At 42.4% G+C, this 23258-nt stretch overlaps 2 long non-coding RNA genes across 2 annotated transcripts in view; both read left to right on the top strand.

The window, feature by feature from the left end:
• The window catches only part of LOC309353836, a 240283-nt gene that overhangs the window by 29043 nt on the left and 187982 nt on the right, over window positions 1–23258 (top strand). The gene's annotated exons all lie outside the window — the stretch shown is intronic.
• Window positions 5783–7799, top strand: LOC309353814. Its single transcript, XR_014162019.1, has 3 exons — window positions 5783–5846; window positions 6777–6873; window positions 7532–7799. It is a non-coding gene; the product is annotated as an uncharacterized lncRNA (long non-coding RNA).

Genomic DNA, 23258 nt, shown 5'->3' with positions numbered 1-23258 from the left:
GAGACATCTTGTCAGGCCCACAGATCACTGCTTCTGTTCCCCTCAGTAGGGAATCCCCTATCACCACTACACGCCTCCTCTTAGGTCTGGTCAGGGTTCTTCCGTGAGCTGTCCGTTCCAAGGTCGCCTGCACATTCCCTGAGGACTGACTTTGCTGCTCGTCTTCATATACCTGATTGACTGTAATGAGGGAGAGATCCTCAAATGGAGTCTGCTCTTCGTCTTCTATGCTAGGGGAGAGGACCTCAAAGCGATTGTGTATTTCTAAACAATCAGAGCAAACCCTGGGCCTCCTACTTCTTTGAGTCACGTTTCTTCATATATCTGGCTCCTGTGTTGGTGAACTAGCCTCCTTCTCAGGGGAGTCCCCTGTCTCCTCCTTGGTGGAGACGGTGTGCTCTGTTGCTTCCAAGAAGAGCTCCAGCTCTCTAATTCTTTGGAGCGTGGCTACACGTTCCTCCAGTTGCTGGACTTTGTCTTCTAAGAGGGCAATCAACATGCAATTGCTGCAAGTAAAGCTGCCTGCAACCTTTGGCAAGATGGCAAACATTGCGCAGGAACCACAGGCGACTGCAGCTGTTCCCTCACCCTCCATCTTGAGAACGTGTTGTTGGGGGTGGCTACAGTGGTCCTCCATCATAAAAAGCGTGAAGGCAGGAGAAATAACTCCCCCCAAAAAACCTAGGTCTCCCCCAACAAACATTTGAGACTAGCTCCCCTAAATCTAAAAGATGGATCAAACTGCGCGCGCCGCTAGGCGTGCGCCACTGCCCTGCAAGCTCTGATAAGCTCCTCCCACAGCTAATCACCTGCCTCAACAGAAACCCTGCCCCCTCTGATCTTTGCACAGGGAGAGCAGCTAATCAGCCACAAAGAAACACACACACAAGAAAACCCGTTTTGCTCCTTCTTCAGCTGCTGCCCTGCAAGCTCTGATAAGCTCCTCCCACAGCTAATCACCTGCCTCAACAGAAACCCTGCCCCCTCTGACCCTTGCACAGGGAGAGCAGCTAATCAGCCACAAAGAAACACACACTTTTTGCTCCTTCTTCAGCTGCTGCCCTGCAAGCTCTGATAAGGGGAGCCCCATTCTAGATCCAGACTATAGGAATAGCAAAGGGCTCAAGCCTCTCCCCACCACTGTGGTACAATCCTGTTTCACATTGGTGATAGCTGTGCATTGTATTGTTCTAGTTATACATTTGGGCTTTGTTTATTTGTTTTGTTTATGCAATCAATGGAAAGTACACCACAATGTTGTGCTGTCTGTTTCTGAAAATAAACAGCAATCATTAAAAAAGTCAATGACATAGATTTACTTTGGAGTGATCCCGGGCTCCTAACATTTAGCCCAGACCCTCCTCTTAACAAAATACTGTACTCATTTTTAAATTAGTTTAGCTAATTTACATCCTTCAATTTTAAAGTAAACACTGGAATGATAAAATTGGCTCCCCTCCCCTTAGTATTGTTCCATCTTTGCATTGTTCAGTTTTCATCCGAAAGATCTTCTCACCATGATTCAACAAGACACGTCTTCATCATCCAGGCATCTGAATTTATTGCACTCTTATTCAGTACTGCATATGGTACTGTTTATAATAACTGCATATTAGCACGGAGGGCTACACATTTCCCATCCCCGATTTAGAGGCTCAGATGTATTTTTCCACTGCTTCCCCTTTCCACTGGGTGAAGGGTGAGGAGGGGGAGGGGAGAGATGATTTGCTTGACCAAAAAAGAGGACAACTGCTGCAACCCATTGGAGAGGCTCACCTACAAAAGGAGGGGATCCACTGGATTCCACTCATATTCTCCTGTAGACTAGTGCTTGCAGTCACTAGGGACACAGTTGGGGCAGAGTCCTGAGCCAAACTGCTGTTGTAGGAATTGGGGCAGCCGTATATGAACCACCCACAATAAGTTCACACAGTGTTTTTATGTGACGTGAGTCTGATTGCAAACTCAGCCATGTTCCTATTGTGTATGCAAGGGTTCAAAGCAGCCATCAGTCCTGAGCTTCACACATACTCTTTTGTGAAAGGAGCTACTCCATTCTCTTCACTAGTGGAAGTAGCTCTTCACATGCAGCCAGGGCCAACCCAATATATTTTCCTGCCTGAGGTAAGAATGAGATGGCATCTCCATTCTACAACCCAGCCAATGAATCTTTCTACAGTGCTGGCAACAGGATGGTGACCTCCACCATGCCTGAGGGTAGCAGAGTAGCTTAGGGGGCTAGGTGCGAAAAGTAGGGACTTGCCACTGTCACCCCTCTTTCCAGTTTCCACCATCTGAGGATACTGAGGACCTATCTATGCCACAGCCCTAATTGACTTAGGCCCCAAATATGCCTCCCTACAGACCTTTTCTAGCATTAAGATCAACAGAGAGGGCCCTCTTGGTAGTTCTACTGCCCTCAGAAGTGTTGGGGGTAGCAGTCCAGGAGAGGGCATTCAGTGTGGCCGCTCCTAAGCTATGGAATTTCTGCCCCTCAGAGGTGAATTTGGCACATTCACCTGTCATATGCACCTCTTTGCCCTGGTTTTTGACACATGAGATGTATTTTTAAGGACCTACCCTATTCTTCTGACTGTAATTTGTTTTAAGTGTTTTTGATATTGTCCCTGGGACCTCATAGTAGAGAGTGGGCAAGAAATCTAATAAAAACATTGATTTGTTAACTCATGTGAGGAGAGGAGTTTTGTGGGCCTATTTTTTCTCACCTGCAAGGAATCACTGGGTCTGGTTGTATTTTGTGGTGTTATTATTTTTTAAGAAAACAGATATCCTCCAATTCCTAATATATAAAGTGGACTAAATGTTGGCTTGATATTACCAGCCCTGTTGCCTCCTGAGGAGGCTGGAGTTGATCTTCCTGCCTGCTTGCTTTGTGCTTTCCCAGTTTACATGCTGGGGAATAGCAACATCCTGCAACGAACATGTGCATCACATTTTCTGAATAATGAAAAAGCACTTTTAAGGCAGCTTAACATTGTGCTCTTCAGGTGTTGCTTCATGAAATCAGAGAACTGTGGTGACACATTTCCACCCCACCCTCCTCCTCACGCACTGACAAATAATTGAGCACTTCAGAATTCATCAGGCTAAAACTGTATCATTGTTTAAAGCTGTTCCATCAGTATCATGGTTCTACATTTGGAGCCAGATGGGGTTTTTTGTTTCTTTTAACCCCCTAATGTGGCTTTTAATGGAGACTAGAACTGTTTTTTGAACCCTGCCCAATTCCATTATGATACCATGTAGTCAGTATTCAGTTCAGGTAATCAGAACATAGGAAGATCCCTACTCAGCTCGTTGTGGAATTCCTCAACTGTGGAATTCCATCCCCACAGAGGTGTATCTGACATCTTGATTACACAGTTTCTATTGCATTCTGAAGACATATCTCTTTACTTTGAGACATGTCTTTGAGATATGTATTGTGGCTCGCCACTCCAATCTCCAAGCAGTGTGAGATTCCAGAGGTTCCAGGCACTTACCGTATATACTCGAGTATAAGCTGACTTTTTCAGCACATTTCTAATGCTGAAAATGCCCCCCTCGGCTTATACTTGTGAGGCGGGTGGCAGCGACGGAGGGACGAGCGGCCCGAAAGGAGCCCTTTCTTGTCACTGGTCCTGCCGCCGCCTGCCTCTTGCAAGGGCAGGCACAGGAGCCGCGGTTGGGAGAGGCACTGCGCTGCGAGCAGCAGAGGTGGCGACGGAGGGAAGAGCAGCCCGAAAGGAGCCCTTTCAGGCTGCTCCTTCCTCCGCTTTTGCCGCTGTTGGCGGTGGAGGAGGAGGAATGGGCTGCTTGTTCTTCCTCCACCGCTGCTGCCACCACCAGGTTTGTGGTGTGGTGAACCGGCTTATACTCGAGTCAATAAGTTTTCCCAGTTTTTTGTGCTAAAATTAGGTGCCTCGGCTTATATTCGGGTCAGCTTATACTCGAGTATATACAGTACCCAGGATTCGTGTTTCCTTTGGAAATGAGGCACAGAGGAGACTGTGGTGTCTTTATGATATATGGCTTATTTACACATACATACAACCTGAGCCTATGATAGAGGGGCTTCCAGCATTCCAGAAGATCATGATTCTTCCATGGCTGCTGCCTGTGATTTGCTCTAACCCTGCTTTCTCCAGTTTTCCGCCGCTTGCAAACTGCAACTAACTTTTCCTGCAGCTTACACTATCCCAACTGCAATCCTGAAAACAACTGCCCTCCTTCCAACTCTGCCTCCAGCTCTACTTCTGAGTTGGGAGAGGGGCCCCTCCCATTTGCCCTCTGGCACAGTGCCACTCCCTTTGTCCCAGCTAATGACCCATCTTTAGCAGGCCATCGCTGGGCTGGCTCCTGGCTTGTATTTTTAACATGCTAACTTCAGCATCTGGCCCCAAGGAATTAGAAGAGGAAGTCCAGGTACCCCAGGAACTTATAATGGTATTTTTAGAACCCACCCTATTTTTGTGACTGTAATTTGTTTTAAACGGTTTTAAACATTGTATCTAATGTTGTTGTAATCTACCCTGGGACCTTATGGTGAAAGGCAAGTAATAAATTGAAATAATAATAGTCCAGCATTCTATTCTCATAGCAGCCAATCTGATGCCTTAGGAAGCAGAACTTGAGTGCAAAAGTCCTCTTTCCACTTATGATTCAAAGGCATTCCACCTCCAGCAGAACATAGCCTTATATTCCATTAATTACTCTAATATTATTTTTAAGCCCTCCAAGTGGGTGGCCATTTCTACCTCTCATGGGAGCAAATGCCATAATTTAATGATGATGCTGATAGCTGCTCTAAAGATGGGCCTGGTGTGTCTAAACTCTTGACACCCAGGGGAACTTTCTGAATAGTGCCTACTTCTCTTCAATTATAAAATGCACCTCAGGCTTGAGTAGTAAATCCATTTGGGCATGAGAGAACAGGGTTCAACTCCTAGCTCAGTCTGTCAACCAGGAACATTATGGCAGTGTAATGCAGATAAGTGGATTTTATTTTATTTTTTTGAACAAAAGATTGTAGCACACCTTGCACATAAAACGTGATGTGGAAATGAGGAGCAATTATCATTTGCAATTAAACTTTACCTTCTTGGTAACACAGGTAATAAAGGAGTGTCATCTTTTCAAAAGATCTCTGCTATAGATACTGGTAACTCATCAAACTTAAAGGAGTATTCTTTTTTTTTTTTAAGACCAGAGAGAAATACATAAATATGTATTTTATGAAACATCAGAGTAATCCCACTTCATACAAATCTTGCACAAAAGTGGCAAAGCTATATACCCTCCTCCAATTATATGCAAAGGACATAAATCATCCAGAGAATTGCTGGTATGAAATGCTGTGGTGTACGTATTATGAAATTCTCTGCATGTATAAATTCCATAGCTTCCTTCTTACTGATTATGAGAGAGAATCAAGGAATGATTTGTTATATGCATGTTTCTGCTACCACATTTGGCATGAGGAACACAAGGGAAGTCATTGGCAAGGTACATGGATGTTTCTGAATGCTAAGCAATATCAGCTGCATGTAACTTCTCACTGATTCTCTGTTTACCCACTGAGAAATGAATACTAGAGGTTGGTAATCAGGTTAATAGTGAATTGTTAACAACAGCTCCTCAGTGCTGATTTAATTTGCTCTGGAACACCTGTAATACCTGAAATCTGAGCATCTCTTCACCAAAAATGGCCTCTGGATTTCACTGCTCAGTTTGTGAGGTGAGCCTGTTTGTTAATTACTGTATTTATCCTGCTTATACTTGCAGTACTGAAGAAGGCCCCAACATAGCACTCATACTGGAAAATGGAGAATCAGAACTGACCTGAGGTAAGATTTCTTGTTTTTTGTGGAAATAGTACAAAGGCTGTTAATTGCCCAGTGCTGTGCAAGAAGACCTTGGGGAGCAATACTACTCTTGTGCCCATTCTGTGGTTAGGTAAAGGTAAAGGTACCCCTGCCCGTACGGGCCAGTCTTGACAGACTCTGGGGTTGTGCGCCCATCTCACTTAAGAGGCCAGGGGCCAGCGCTGTCCGGAGACACTTCCGGGTCACATCCATTCTGTGGTTAGCGCCAACCTATTGTTCTGTAATGGTTTCTTAGGGATGCACACTGTTAAATAATATAAAAACTTACCGTGGTTTCTTAATTTGGCTAAGCTAAAGTAGGTAGAAGTCAAGCTAAAGTTCCTCATAATTACCTCATAAAATTCATGCCTTCTTGCATGGTGTCTTTGAGTTTTGGGAATCAGCCAACGATTGTTATTAAGATTATATATTTATATATACCTTGCCTTTTTCCTTGATAGGGACTCAAGGCAGCTAAAAAAATAGCCCTTTCATTAAAAGCAGTCAGTTTCCCTGAGTCAGTTGGAATAAGAAAGTATTTATCTGGCACCAGAAAGACAACAAGGAGGGAGCCAGTCTAACTTCTCCAGGGAGGGAATTCAAAAAACTGGGAGCCGCCACTGAATTCTGGTGACTTACACAGACACACCAAAGTTGAGCTGTTGTCTTGTTTTTTTAACGACTTAATAATCTTTGATGGATTAGATCAAAGGCCTGTTCAGCATCCTATTCTCACAGTGGCCAATCACATGCCTATGGGAATCTCATGAGGAACGCATGCATCATCTCCTCCACCCCCAATTTTAAGACTCTCTCTATTTTATCTAGGATTCACTACTAGTTCATTATCTCCCCGTTTCACTGAATCTATTGGAATTTATTACATTGTTTTCCCTTTGCTTTGCCTCACAGACCTTAAAAGATAAGGTGGTTCATTTTCTTAAGGCTGCTTAGTAAATATCTCAGGAAGTGTGTCTTACAATGCACTCTTATTAAAGTCTACTCAGAAGTAAGTCTCGGTTCTCATTGATATATCTCCATGCAATGACATCTCCGAATATAGCTGGGAGCATTTGTGTCAAAATAAAAAGCAGCTGTTCAGTTTTGGTTGTGATAAAAGGTTTTGAAATTAACTTTCCTGCATATTTTAATCAGGAGAATAATTTAATTCCCCCCCCCCAGATCAGAACATCCATTACTGCTCAATAATATTCTTAGTCCTGAAGAAAAATTGCATTTTTGCATTATCTTGAGTATTCCACACTTGTTAGCACATGTACTTTAAAAAAAAAGGAGCCATTTCCCATGTGAAGAAATTTACCTGGTTTGGTTGCATTCCTTTGATACAGTCCCATGCACAAATTTGGTGTATGTGTGGAGGAGGGGATACATTCTTAAAGGAACTTTAATCATCAAAGAAGACATCAATTTTGTTTCATCTAGGCATGTTCTAGCACAAGCAATTATAAGAGCTTGCATTCAGGTGAAGTTTGATCTGTTCACAAAAGTTGAAAGGAGATGGTGAAATTCAAGTGCTAAACGTTGCCTATTGGTTCATCTGTGTTTATGTGTGACTCTAGTATCGGGTAAACAGCTGAGACATCCTTGGAAATGGAGGCATCAGTTCTCTTGGCAAGCTGATACATTTCAGTGTTTTTCATTGCTAGATGAGATGTCTTACCTTTGTGGAGGATTATATAAGTACGGTTACAAATTGCGATGGAGAATTTAAAGGTGTGGACAACTTCCACAGATGCCTTGTCTGGAGATGTTTGGCACCAAGGTCTCTGTTTCCTTTGTTTGCTTCCATTCAGATCAATTGTACTTAAAGAGTTTTATGTGTGGTTCACAACCACTTCAGCCACTGTATGTGCTTTTAAACCAGCTCAAATGCCAATGGAACACCCCAGAGATGTAGTTCAAAGCTAGAATACACTTTGCAGTTGTCATGGAGATACCATTAAACATGGTTTCCCTGTGGTGAATCATCCTTGTCCTAGTTGTGACATACAGTGGTGAGTATTATCTGGGTCAGGCCATCTTGGCACCTTTATTTATTACATTCATATGTCACCTTTCCTCTAAGGAGCGCAAAGTGTCATACATGGCTCTCCCTCTCCCCATTTTAGACTCACAGCAATTCTTTAAGCCCAGCAGTCACTGGGAACACAGAACAGAGATATTATTTGAAAAGGAAAATGCTAAAGCTGACAAATGTGTATTTACTGACCCTCCTGATGTTTTCACCACTTGGAGACAAGATCTAGGGTGCAGCCCACTGAAAACATGTCCTGCAAAAGTTTTATTGAAATAAATGGAAAATATGTAGCTGAATATGCATGTTTACCCATGCAATGGCCTAATAAAGGTAAAGGTAAAGGTAAAGGTACCCCTGCCTGTACGGGCCAGTCGTGTCTGACTCTAGGGTTGTGTGCTCATCTCACTTAAGAGGCCGGGAGCCAGCGCTGTCCGCAGACACCTCCGGGTCACATGGCCAGCAATGGCCTAATAGCTATAGCTAATTTCAGAGTTTTCTAGGTGCTGCAAAGGGAACACAGAAATCTTGTGCATGTGGACTTTCCTCATTCTTCCAGATGGAAGTAGCTGCTGCATGCATACATCCTTGAGTGTGTTTAGTGTGATCAAGTCCAATGAAGTAAAAAGGGATCCATTTTGCATGTGCCCACATTTGCAAGAAGCCAACAACACACAAGAAGGAAAGAATCAGGGTTTATTTCTGGATACCTCACCCATGCATCACACCTAATTATTTTTGCCCCAAACGGCAACCCATTTTATAATTCCTTTGTCTTTTCGTTTGCGTTATCAGTTCCAGACGTCGCAGCTACCATGGAATGTAACAATGAAACTACACATGCCTCATTTAGAGATGGCGCTTTAAGATATATGTAGTTTTCCCCCCTCCTTTGTTAAAGTAACTAGAGTGCAGATACCACACCATCCCGGAGCCCTGCAGCCAAATGTTAACTTTTATTAAGTTTTATTATCTTCCTTGAGTCCCTCTTTCCCCCACCACAAATGCTTTTAGGATGAGCACATGCTAACCTTATCATGTGGTTGTACTTGGAAGGCTTAACAGGAGTATCAATCTCAGTGTCCCTAGACTGCTTGTCTTGTGTGAAGTTCTGTGCAGCATTTTCCTGTCTTATTCAAACATGAAAGATGCACTGAGCAATCACTTTTCTAACCACAAGCGGAGGTGTGTTTACATTTAAAAGTGTGCTGCATTTATTCATTCTTCAGCTGGGTGAACTTTACTGTCTTACTCATCAAAAAATGGTTCTTATTGAAGGCACAGGGAGGGAGGAAAGTAAAGGCTAAGAGTGGTTGTTGCTTCTGCTTTTCATGTATGCAGCCCTAAATTCCACAAATTGCTTTTCATGTATCCAGCTTTAAATGGGGGGCATGTGGAATTTAGCACTATACATGGGATGTTCTGACACTTGGGTGGTCTGCAGGTGCTCCTTGAGAGGGCATACGTTTGGGTGCTGAGCCCATTTGCTCTTATAAGGCGATGCCTTGTACCAATGAGTTTTCATACTTTCAACCTTCTATTAGCCCTTTCCGTGCCTGTTAATGGAGCCTTGAGTTCTGCCATGGAACCCTTACATGTTAAAGAGGGCATCATCTGGGATGCAAACTTAGTTCACAAGGGATGCTGTGCTAAGGTTATTGGGCATTTCCTTTCCTTAAGGTGAACTGAGGGTGTACATTAGGATACATATAAGTGGGATTAGCAGCAAAATATTGCAGTGCAGAGTATTCCTGGTCAAGATTTCAGCCAGCCAGCAAGACCTTTTCCCAAGGATACACCATTCCACCTCTTCCTGGTTTTCTGTCTTCCCCCACAAAAGTTTGTCAACTTTCTATGCTCATCGAGCATGCTCAGTCCTGTTTGAGCTGTTTCGGGGTCCTCTCCTGCCAATTATTTTGTATTTTTAAAAAGTATATTTTTTTGAGGTTTTCAAGTAATTGCTGACGAAAGTGATAATGGAAGAAAACAATGACATAAGCACGAGCATAAACTGAACCATGAATTAAACATTTCTTTTGCAAATGGCATCATGAACGAAAACAAAAATGGATGTTGTTGGAAAGAAGTATGTGAGAAAAAATAGGGAAATTTCATGTGAAACTGAAACACCGCACAAGGATTTTGCTAGTTAGGAAACAAAAATTTGCACCAGATTTTAGTGTCTGGTTATCCTCACCCCAAATGATTTCTTCCTTGAGGATTTGATGAGACTGAGGATTTGTGATGATACTCCTCCTATATGATTTGAACCCACACCTCCTCCTTTGTAAGTGCTTGGGGCACAATACTTGGAGACTGCACTTATCTGATTCCTGTTTAAAACCATTAACTCCCTGACTTTTTAAGGCCTTGGTTTCAGTCTGTGAGTCATACTCGTGCTGTTGATAACAAAAGAAGGTGTGAGGAAAGCTAACACCATAACCTGGGCTTGTCATCACTTCATTTGCCTCAGGTGTGTTTTGAAGAGTGTGGATCAGGTGTTGACAAGAAAGGCCATTGGGAATCTCCCAAGGAAAACTTGATTGCTGAGTAACCTAAAGCAAAGCAAATCTTCTGTGATGAAGGATTCTAAAATAACTGATGGGATAATTTAAAGCCACTTTGGTGTGCTCTGTAAGTTGCTATCAGTTCAGGTCATAATAATCTTGTTTTGGACACAGAGGTGAAGTAAAAAAGCCATTCCACTGAGTGGAAAACAGTAGTCTACATTTCACCTCCAACACTACAGAGAACGTGTAACTATAAAATAACTTTAAAAGCCTTTACTCAAGCCTCCTTACTGAGTAACCTCCTCTGCCACATGACTAACTAGCAATGTAAAATGGAATATCTGGTTCTCTCTATGAGCAAGGTCTTTAGTAATATGGCATTAACCCTTTGAAATGCTCTCCTATTAAATATTACAGCTTCTCTTACCCCTTTGGTGTTTACTAAAACCTTCCCCTTCCAACAAGCCTTTTAAGTAGTCTGCACCTTTGTATTAGAATTGCTTTTCAATGATTTAGTTATTTTATTGTTTGTGTATTTGTTTCCCTGGCCTGCTATGGGAGGAAGGCTGGAGGAAGAGGAGGAGGAGGAGGATTCTGAGGCATTTTGATATGTTGAGGGGTCAGTTTCCATAGTCCAAAACTGCTTGCTTTAAGGCTTTAAAATGAACTGAATTCTTCATTAAATACAGTTGATACAAAGTGCCTTTAATTAAACGACATGTCATGAGTTGTGTTTTCTGGGTGTGTGCTAGTGAGTGTTTAAACAGAAAGAACGAGGAAGGTGAGTGGAGGTGAAGCATAACTATTTCTTAATCTCTCAGAAATTGAAGGAATAAGCCAACCTGAAATATTATTTGAACAGCTGAAATTCTCAATTAACACAGTGAATTGTCATGCCGTTGGGTACATCTAAACTAGGTTGAAGAGTTGGAAAGTTATATCCACAAAAACCTCAACATTGCTTTGTGCAGGGGCATCTCACTGGTCTGAAATATGTAGAACTTTAAAGCTTATCATTGGAAATCTTTTATATATGTTGAGTTCTACTTTTGTGGAATGTGGAAAAAGACAGTTGATTTACACTGCTTTGGCCCTATAAACAAAGAACCAGTCTAGGGAGATAAGGAAAAACAACAACAGAAGAGCCCTTCTGAATCAGTTGAAAGTCCCATCATCTTCTCACACTGGCCTTCTCACAGCAACTGGTCTTCTCCTTCCTCTTCCTCCTCCTCCTCCTCCTCTTCTTCTTCTTCTTCTTCTTCTTCTTCTTCTTCTTCTTCTTCTTCTTCTTCTTCTTCTTCTTCTTCTTCTTCTTCAGTACATTGCCTCTTAGTTATAGGACACATAGTTGCCACATTGTTTCTGTGTCACTGGAGTTTAGGTACACAAAGAAGTTGGATCCAACTAAAACCGCTATTATAACTCCCTTCCCCTTTTGATCGAAGGGAATAAAGCTAAAGCCATACCAAAATGGCCAGTCTTCAAGGTGCTACAGACTAGCAGGGCTACCCAATGGGAATCTAAGCCATAGGTATTCATGGCCAACCTGGACTTAGATTTGCAGTTTGCTGAGGTATCCTTCTTGTGTTAATGGCATGGTAGTTACTGCAGCACAGCTCCACGAAGGAGTAATGACAGAACTCCTGAACACACAGGAGGATCCAAGTGATGTATCTTTTCCACAGTCTTTGGCCAGGCCCTATTTAAGACTCTGAAAGGGCCATGAGCAATGTTGAAGGAAGGACCCTCTTAGCACTATTTCACCATTTAAATGGGGCAGGGGGCGGGCGAGAGAGACAATGTGTATATAAGCCCCTCTCTCTCTCTCTCTCTCTCTCTCTCTCTCTCTCTCTCTCTCTCTCTGTACAGACATTCCTTTTATCGGAAGAATTTGGTTTAAAAATCACAACCCATTGCCATTTACCTGCTTAAAATACTCAAATGTCCCATGTATTAAGCCCCCACCTGGAAGCATCCTTCAGATTTATTGATACATTCAAGCTTTTTTGAGATCTGGGATAGCTCACTCAGTAGAGCATGAGACTCTTAATCTCAGGGTTGTGGGTTTGAGCCTCACATTGGACTGGGGCATTGGACTAGGTGACTCTCTCAGTCCCTTCCAACTCTACAGTTCTGTGATTCCATGACTGTAAAATATTGGTCTTTCACTTCAAGAAAATGCCAGAGGACACCTTGGGAAATGGTAATGCTTTTCATCAGTCTGTATTTAACATTCAGATAAGTAGATTTCTCTTTCCAGTAAGTTTTTCTTAAATATAAATTCTGTGAAGCAGGCTGTCCAAGGGCAGCAGTATCTCAATTCCCCCAGAGCATGCCAGGCACTCTTGTCTTCCACTGCCTCCCGCAGTTTGGTCAGACTCATGCTGGTAGCTTCGAGAACACTGTCCAACCATCTCGTCCTCTGTCGTCCCCTTCTCCTTGTGCCCTCTATCTTTCCCAGCATCAGGGTCTTTTTCAGGGAGTCTTCTCTTCTCATGAGGTGGCCAAACTATTGGAGCCTCAGCTTCATGATCTGTCCTTCCAATGAGCACTCAGGTCTGATTTCCTTCAGAATGGATACGTTTGATCTTCTTGCAGTCCATGGGACTCTTGAGAATCTCCTCGACAGGCCCTTTGATTTCAATGAGGCTACTCTGAGTACAGCTTAGTTGGGAAGCACCCAAAGATTCTAAACACTCACAATATGCACTTAGAAGTGGGGCAAGATTAATCCATGTTTGGAAAATGCTTTCTGTGCGGGGGATAGCTCTGGTGGAATAATTGAGGCGAATGTGCTCCATTCATTACTTCTGCTTTGGGAGAGCACATCAGTGTTAATAGTGCCCATGTCTATGGAATGATTGCTATGCCACCCTCTGCAAGTCATTTGTTTTCCTCCACCTACAGGACTGCCACAGTCAAAGTAGCTTACTTATCTTATCTTGTGGATTATTCCCCCTCCCTTGTATTTATTCTGTCAACTGACACCTCACTGCTAGCCTGGCTCATGAATGGCCTTTCATTTATTTTAAAGATTTGGTACAGCAAAGAAAAATATTGTGGTCTGAGGGAATTTAAACTGTGGTTGTTTTGTTTTTAGAACCCAGCATTCAACTGTAAATCTCCCTGTGCTAACTCCAGATCTAAACGGAAGAAGGGAAAATTATATACAGATTTGATTCAATGACTTTCAGATATTGGGTGATTTCCAGTGTTAGTCATACTCAGAGAAAGCTCATTGAAATCAATGGATGTACGTAAATTGTAGCTTATTTTCAATGGTTCCGCTCTGAGTAGGACTTGCTTGTCCACCCACTTGCAGAATGGAAATCCATTTGTACAGCAGGACTTGCTCTTTTCTCCTCTACCTGGAAATGTGCCAGAGTGGTTTTTTGGGTTTGTTTTGCTGTTTTTCATTATTATTTTGCAAAGCAGACACATGAAGTGTCATAGGGTAAGCAATTCTGTTTTTCTCTTTTTCTGCCTTGGGATTTGTCCGCTCTTAACCAGAATAACAACATTGGATGTTGACTGTATGTGATAAAGTCACATGCACAGAGTTTCTAGACATGTATGTTGACTCACCACCAATAAGCTCTTCTAGCTTAAACACCTGTTTTTAAATGCTGTCCTGTGACATTTTCCATTGGGATGTTGCTTAACCAAATGCTTCAAAGTTCTCCCATTGGCTAACCCTTGTTTCAACATGCCCTTTGGAAACCAGGCATAATACAGTGAAGGTTCTGTTTGAGGCTGTGTTTGCTATGTGTGTGGAAGGCAGAAAGGGATGCTGATAACAAGACCTTGCCTTTAACCAAAACTGCACTTCAAGCATTTGTTGGCCATGGAATCTTCAGCTAGTGGGAAAGTAAGTCAAAAGGTTTGCAGCATACCCTCCAACATTTCTCTAATGAAAATAGGGATGCCTTATTATTATTATTATTATATTATTATTATTATTATTATTATTATTATTATTATTATTATTATTATTTATTTTACTATTTATACCCTGCCCATCTGACTGGGTTGCCCCAGCCACTCTGGGCTGAACATTTAAAAACGTCCCTATACAGTGCTGCCTTCAGATGTCTTCTAAAGGTTATACAGTTACTTAACTTGGCTTGGCAGGGTCTCATGATTCCATACCCTCCAACATTTCTCTGATGAAAATAGGGGCATCCTAAGGGAACATTCCAGGATCAAATAAGAAAGCAGAATGGCTTCTGTAAATCTGGGATAATCCCTGGAAAATAGGGGCGCTTGGAGGGTCTGTTACAGGGGTATCTCGGGCTGCAGTGGTTTTAGAATTGGTCTAAACTCCACACATGTATCTCCTGAGTGGGTTGCCAGGCAACTGAGATGAGAAGGCTGGGCTTGGTGTGTAAAGGTAAAGGTAAAGGGACCCCAACCATTAGGTCCAGTCATGACCGACTCTGGGGTTGCGGTGCTCATCTCGCTTTATTGGCCAAGGGATCCAGCGTACAGCTTCCGGGTCATGTGGCCAGCATGACTAAGCCGCTTCTGGCGAACCAGAGCAAGCGCACGGAAATGCTGTTTACCTTTCTGCTGGAGTGGTACCTATTTATCTACTTGCACTTTGATGTGCTTTCGAACTGCTAGGTGGGCAGGAGCAGGGACCGAGCAACGGAAGCACCCCATCGCGGGGATTTGAACTGCCAACCTTCTGATCAGCAAGTCCTAGGCTCTGTGGTTTAACCCACAGCTCCACCCTGAATCTCCAGTCTTCCTATCTTCCCTCTCTGCATTGGCAGCTGGAAGACTACTGTGAACTTCTTTATACGCCATGCTTGCCTCAAGCAAAATTTTAAAATGCAGTCTCCTTGACACTCATTTGTGGTTCAGGGTGAGAACACTCTAGGTTGGCTGACAGTTGGTCTGTGCAGTGCTCTAGTTTCTCTCAACCAGGGGTTATCCCCAACATCAGGGCAGCCTGCAACACTGTGAAACATATCTAAGGATAAACTTGAAAAATATAATATGTAGAACATAAACATTACATTTGTACATTGAAATTTTACCCAGTAGCACTATCCCTATACCGTTAAAGAAGTTTTCCAAATAACTCGGCATGGAATACAGAAAGAAACTTTGTGGAGCCTATGGGACCCTTCCTACAGAAAGCATAAAGGTAAAGGTAAAGGAACCCCTGCCCGTAGGGGCCAGTCTTGCCAGACTCTGGGGTTGTGCGCCCATCTCACTCAAGAGGCCAGGGGCCAGCGCTGTCCGAAGATACTTCCGGGTCACGTGGCCAGCGTGACATCGCTGCTCTGGCGAGCCAGAGCTGCACACGGAAACGCCGTTTACCTTCCCGCTAGAAAGCGGTCCCTATTTATCTACTTGCACTCGAGGGTGCTTTCGAACTGCTAGGTTGGCAGGCGCTGGGACCGAACAACGGGAGCGCACCCCGCCGCGGGGATTCGAACCGCCAACCTTTCGATCGGCAAGCCCTAGGCGCTGAGGCTTTAACCCACAGCGCCACCCGCGTCCCTACAGAAAGCATACATGCTACAAAACAGAGAAATTAATCCAGAAACTCTTGGGATTCAGCTGTTCTAAAAATCCAGGATAATATAATATAATGTGGCTGGTTGACTTTAAACAGGCTAGTGTTGTGGTATTTCCTCCTGTAGGCACCAGCTAGGCTGTGGAAAGAGGGAAAAATTAAGAAAGAAATTTTAATGTAACATTATTACTTCTGCTTATTTAATGAGATCTGGAGTAACCAGTATTGAAGCATTGTAATAAGTTTCAGTAGTTCATAATTGAACTTAATTAGGATCCAGTGCATTTTCAGTTGACAGAGATAATGACAGAAAATTCAGTGTAATAATAAAAGTAACAATATTGTATCTGGAATGATGACACACACCTTGACTTTATGCTTGAGTTTAGCTATGCTAAGTTATGTGGAGCAGAAAATTTTCCATTGCCCTGTTAATGGGCAGAAATGTCTCTGTTTCATAAAATGACTGTATTTTTCCGTGTATAAGGTGAGGTTTTTTGCTGACTTTTTTTAGTAAAAAATTGGGGGTCGTCTTATACGCGGAACATGGGCATACAGGGGAAAGATTTTTTCATATTCAAAGAAATGTCTGTGATTTTGGCTTGGGCGGGCTGAGGTCCCTCCTGCCAATGTCCCCTCATTCTCTTCCCCCACCCTGGCCCACTCACTGCCTTCCTTGGCTCAGTTTACTCGATAGCATGGTCTGGCGCAGAGCGCGCACTGCCTTCCCCATGCTCTGCCTCAGTATCCTGCTTGGGAGCCTCCTGCCCATTGTTTACAAGCAGCGGCTGCCGCCGCCACTGAATAGGAGCAGCTTCCACACCACTGTGCGCTAGAAACTATGAGGGCGATCTTGCCCCCAAATAGCTCAACAACTTTCTGCCCCCACCACCGATTGTCTGGATTTTCACTTCTAACTTAGGGTTTTGTTTTTCTTAATTTTAGATTCAAGAAAATAGGGGTCATCTTATACACAGGGGAGAATTACAGTAATTAGTTAATGAATTAATATAACCGTAGTCAAAATTGGACAGTTTCATATTTAAAATGTGCAGTAATGGCAATTGACTACACACTAGATGTCCTGATAATTCTTCTTTAAAGTTAAAGGGACCCCTGACCATTAGGTCCACTCGTGACCGACTCTAGGGGTTGCGTCTTCCTTACACAACACATAAACTCTGGAGTTTGCTCCCAGAAGGAAGTTTGGTTGACCACTGTGAGAATAAGATGCTGGACCTGATGGGCCATTGGCCTGATCCAGCAGACTCTTCTTTTGTTCTTATATCAGTCTTACTCTCTCAATCACATATGCCACCTATTTATTTGTATAAAGGAGTTAACCAGAGGGTTGAATTAAAGTCCCAAATATGTATCATTGAAACGTGCTAAATCAGATCCCAGTTTGGCCATCACCCTGATGATTTGATTCGATCCCCCGCTGCTGAAATACCCACATTGTTCTGTATACCTCATGACTGTGTTTTTGTGCATAAAATATGTACAAATGAGAACATATTTGTAATATGTACAAATTTTAAAATCACCAAGTGGAATTATTGGAGTACTGCGACATATTTTGCCAGAAGGCAAAATATGAAGGCCCATAGTGAGGCTACTTTCAGGCCTCTTGCCTGCCTCTTGCCATTTGCTTGAGGGCTTCAAATGGAAGCTATATGTCTGTAGTCTCTTAAATGTGTCCACATTATGCTCCATTGGAAAGGGAAAGAGTTCCTTTTTGAATCTAGCTATTTTCCTTTCTTATAAGATTGAGCTTGAGTAATTTTCTTGTGTTTGAGCTGCTTAAGCCAGACCAGTTAAGCAAGTTCATATTTCACTGTTTGTCATGCTGAAAAATCTTTTTAAAAGCAAGAGATTGAATTCTGTCAAGTACGTGCTGTCATTTGATGACTGTGAGATTTTTGCATTGTGGTCCCCAAACTCCACATTATCTTGAGATGCAATATCTGACTCATACTTAACTCTTATTCAATGTTTCACCCAAATGTTGGTGTTTTACTTGAAAAACATTCCAGTTTCATATTACTCCTTGCCTGGGCCTTTTTTTCCCCACCCTTGGGCTAACGCTTTCGACAACATGAGAGTTTAAAACTTTCCAAGGTGATCTGAGGAATCAGAAGAATTTTCAGTTTAATGCCTCAAGAAATCCCAGTTATTGTGTAATTTGCCCGATGTGTTTAATGCTATATAAGGTGAAGAGCTGTAGCTTAGTGTCTGAACCACCCTGAGATCTTATGATGAAGGCCACTATATAGGTCTAATAAATAAAATAAAATAAAAGAGCACTTTCTATGCATGTGAAACTCAATCCGCTTCCTGTCTGAAACCCCAAAGAGCTTCTGCAAGTCAATATAAACAATACTGCACTAGCTAGATGGGCCAATGGATGCTATATAAGACTGCTTCCCATGTCCCTATTACTAAGCAATGTAAATTCAGCCCCATTTCATTGTGCTATCTGGTTAGTATAAATGAATAAGAAGCCACATTTTGTGCCATTTGTGGTAAGTATAGTAATAATTAGATTGGGGCTTTCATCTCATCCAGTCACTGGTGTGAATAATGTGTTTATCTCGCACCCGGCACTTGACTCTGGTGAACTTCTACAGAGCTCTGTGAATGATTGCACAACTTGGGATAAGAAACTTTTGCCAAGTGACTGCTGCTGTGGTGATGGGAGAGCTGCACATGCCAGTTTCATTCTGCTGTTAAAAGTACAGGACCTCCATACTGAATATGGCATCATAGACTTCTGATTTATTTTTAGATTAATGTTGTAATTTTATGGGTCTTGCAGAGCAGGCACAAAAATATTACAGATTCCTTACACATAAGTTGCATTCTACTCAATGGGACTGTGCTGTAAAATATGGCAGTTCAGACCCCACGAGTTTATATGTTGTTATGAGAATTATAAGGTCTAAGATATAAAATAAATGTTCATAAATGTACCAGGCAAACACATACATAAATATATAAACCGCATGTCTGAAACAGTACAGGAAAATAGTCCTGAAACCATTTTGACTCTCCCAAATTGACCTCAAATGTTTCTCTGCAAGGAGGAAGGAAATGGGAAAACCTCCCCGTTGTCTCTTTGCTCACAAATCCTGTCTTAAGGGCATATCTGTGTATGAATAGGGTGACCCTGTGACCTGGATTCAGGAACTGAGTATTTACCATCACAAAAGAATGGCCAGACTGCCCAGGTAATGCAATCAGAGACCATTATAAGGTACCCTGGCAAACAGGATTTCTGCTGTTGACCGCCTCCTTCTGTGATGTGGTCTTGGTGGTGGTGGTCTTGGACTACAGGGTGGGCAATTTCAAAAGTCTATATAAGAGCTTGCACACCAGTGTTCTGGGTTCCTCCTCCCTCCTGCGTGGGGGTGTGAGCACCCTGTTGCAACAGTTTAATAAAGATCAGGCTTACTAGCCGCTTTCCTTCTCAATATTCTCTGGTTGGCCTCTGTTATTTTCTCCTACCAATAGAGAACCTACATAAGGACTCTATATGGGCTCTTGGGTACCCCATAAGGGAAAGGGAGCAGTTTTTTCTTATAATAATGTGAAATTTGTATTTTTTTGCCCAAACAGGCATCACCTTACACTGACTTGTTTACATTAAATTGCATTTGCCATTTGACCTCCCCATTCACAGTTTCTAGAGGTCCTTTTGGAGCTTCTCTCAATCTCTTTTTGTTTTAATGAATGGTATCATCATCAGACTTGGCCACCTCACTGCTCACTCCTAACTTCCATGCTCATTGTGTGTACCACCAGGAGCAGAGCAATGTGATGTGATTGTTCAGGCATATCTTTTGACCTGACTGTCTGGGTATTGGGGGAAACTAATATATATTTTTTTCTGTAATGCTTGCCTAATTTCAAGTTAATTATACATTTCCCATATAGCACAACTTTTATGCGTCCATAGATTTTATTCCAAACATTATACAAAACACAAATGCAGTACACATGTACACACAGGGAGTTGATATTCAGCTTTCATTCACATGCTTGCCAACACCTGTTTTGATGGAAGTGAGAAAGAGGGAGGGATTTATTGATAAACTCAAGTTGCAAAGCTGAGCATCTCGTTTTTCTAGCTTTGCAATTGCAGCATTCTTATGTATTTATGTATGAATGAGGTGAAAAACATTCAGGCATTTAACAAAATATGACTCTGGATTGAGGCATTGATTATATAATGGTTATACACTGAATTTGCATCAATATTTTGGGCAAAAAAATTTTTTTCCTGGGGTCATAATGGAGCTTACCCTAACCTGAGCACCATTCACAATCTTAAGCAACAGTGTTAAGTAAGTGCATGGATGCCCCCCAGTGGTGAAAAAAAGAGACAAATAATGACTTCTCTCCCCTCCTCATATTTGCTAGGGTTAGAAAGACCAGCTGTTTGATTTGTAGATGCTGAAAGAAGTCTTTCTAATTTTGACTGCTGTGATTGGCCACCGTCCAAAGGCAGGGGTTTTGACTTGTGTTTTTTTGCAGCAGAAGTATTCGTAGACAGGGAAATTTTCCTTGGCATAAGGAAAGTTTGTTAGAAGCAAAGGAAGCCATTTTTCTTTTTTTAAGGGAGGGAAATTAATAAGAACTGTATAGTACCCTAGGTCCCCCCCCCCCCTATTTACAGGATAAATGCCCTTTTTAGGCAGCCCTGTTTAGGGAAGCTTTTAATATCTCAAGGACTATTGTATTTTAATATTTTGTTGGAAGCCAACCAGAGTGGCTGGGGAAACCCAGCCAGATGGGCGGGGTATAAATAATAAATTATATTATTATTATTATTATTATTATTATTATTATTATTATTATTCTCATTTGGGCAGAATACTCACTGAGCGCCCAGGATGGTTGGTTACGAAGCAGCTAAGAAGTGAAAACAAGGCAATAGCCATTGAATATATAAGAACATACAAAGCTATATTATGCCCAGGTAGTTCCATCTAGCTCACTGACTAGTCATTTGTTCTTCCAGCTCAATATTAACACTTACTGGTAGTAGGTACCCAATGTTTCAGACCCCTTTTACAAGCCTACCTGGATATGCCAGGAGTTGAACTCAGTTGGGGAAGGTGACCTCTTCCTCTGTCCTTTATTAGCTTTGTGTGTGAGGAAGTGCAGTTTTGAACAGAGGCAAAGAGAAGACTGTGAGCTGAAGACAGCTTGTAGGGGCAGACAACCCACTGGGGATCTGATAGGAGGTTGAGAATCCATTGCCTTGTAGAAGCCTCTGTATACCCCCCTCCCCCCACCAAATGTGAAATATACTTGGAGCCCTGTAGTGATTTCATGCCCTTTATTGCAGCTTGTAAAACAGTGATTGAATTGCCCCCCCCCACCTCAGGCTTTTATATACATTATTTATAAAATGAGTCCCGTCTGATTGGCTGATTCTGCTTCCCTCCTGGAGCCTGATTGGTCTTTTCCTGCAAGCCAATCAGCTGTTGCATTCTAGGATCCAAGCTTAGTACATAACAAAATGCCTGTTTCCACACAGTGGTGCCAAATGTCTGCTTTCCAATCACGATGCATTATGCTTTCCTTCTTTGTTTATGTCTCACACATCCTGTACCTTGGCCCAGTTCAGCCCCTGGACTGGGAAATACTAATACTAGAAGGGCATGCAGATGTGCTTATTTGTTGACCTGTGGCGAGGATTGTGCTGTGCTTTTTTGTTTGTGTGCCTTGTGCATGTGCGTTTCAGTCGATAAAACTAGTTCTAGAGGGAAGTTTTGTTTTGAGGTCACAACTTCATATGCATGGGGCTTTTCAGTTTAGAAGGCAAGTAAAGGTAAGAAAGGAAGGACATGATAGAGGTCTATCTATAAAAATACAATTGACGTAGAGAATGCATAAGGAGGCATTTTTCTCTCCTTTGCTAGAGCCTGGGATCATACAATGAAGTTGAATCCTGGGAGATTCAGGACACACAAAAGGAAGTAGTTCTTCAGACAGTGCATAGTTAATCTATGGGATTTGCTACCACAAAAAGTAGTGATGACCAACAACCTGGACAGCTTTAAAAGGGAATGAGACAAATTCATATCCAGAGATCATCTGCCTTTTATGCCCCCATTCAGAATTCAAGGAACATTATTAGTGGATTTCATAGCTGTACCTACACAATCAACAGCTTATTCACCTGCACATTTTCCAACCTAATACATGTGATCACCTACCCAAAATGCCCTTCCGCTGTCTTCATAGGACAAACAAATCATTCTGTATGCAGGACACTGACATATGACGTCAAAAGCGAAACATATAGAAGCCAGTGGGGAAATGTTTGAGTCTTCCAAGATCCTCTGCTGCTGACCTCAAAGATACCATATTTAACCCCCTTCAAATTCAAACATTGTATTTCTGAACCAGAATCTATCAGCAAATGTAATCCATATACCGTATACTCCATATATTATCCAGAGGGGGACTTTTCCACTGCAATCATTCAATTAGGATACCTCAAAAATAGTGATGCAGAAACTCCCCTTCACTCAAATTATATTTAGGTTATTAATTATGTGTTTCCTCTATGAATGATTACCTCCACCCTCTCCGCCAGGAATTCTAAATTGGATCAAAATGTTTTGTCACCTGTGGATTCTTGCAGTCTTGCCTGGGGACTGTAGTGAGGGGGCAGTTAGCAGTTTTCTAAGCATCTCATTGCCACAAGTTCTGTAGCCTTGATCCCTGATTGGCTGGAAACACAAGAGGGTGCTCTTGTGCTCAAATCCTGATTGTAGGTTTCCCATAGGCATCTGGCTGGCCATTGTGAGAACAGGATTCTGAACTAAATGGGCTATTGGGGTGATCCAACATTGTTTTCATACGCTCTTAGAACGTGGAGGTGGTGACATGATCAGTTTCAGTAACACTGACAACAGCACTCTTACCTGCTAGATGGTTGTTCCCGGGACATCCTCTACATTATCCCCTGGTTCTTCCCATGATTCCCCTCTGTGTGCGTGTGTATCTCTTATCTAGTTAGTGAGAACACTTCTTGTAACTGACAAACTAAGCTCCTTGCACACAAAAGCTTATGTTCCAATAAGTATGCAGGTTTCAACATATTCTATGTTGTTCTGGCAAGAAAATTAATATGGCTCAGCTCCCCATTGGAACTTGTGAATTTGTCTTGACTTCAGCGGAAGGGTCAGGCCACGTAAGTGCAGCTCCTGTTTCAAAATGTAGAGTCATGCCCCAAATGGGAACAGATTTCAGCCTGCTGTGTCACAAAAAGGCCCTTTGCTTGCCTCCTATGCTGAGCCTTGTAG

This window comes from Podarcis melisellensis (assembly GCF_964234715.1).
Source record: "Podarcis melisellensis genome assembly, chromosome: 1".
NCBI lineage: Eukaryota > Metazoa > Chordata > Lepidosauria > Squamata > Lacertidae > Podarcis > Podarcis melisellensis.
Note: the sequence above shows the minus strand (reverse complement) of the source record. Positions and strands in the feature narration are given on the sequence as shown.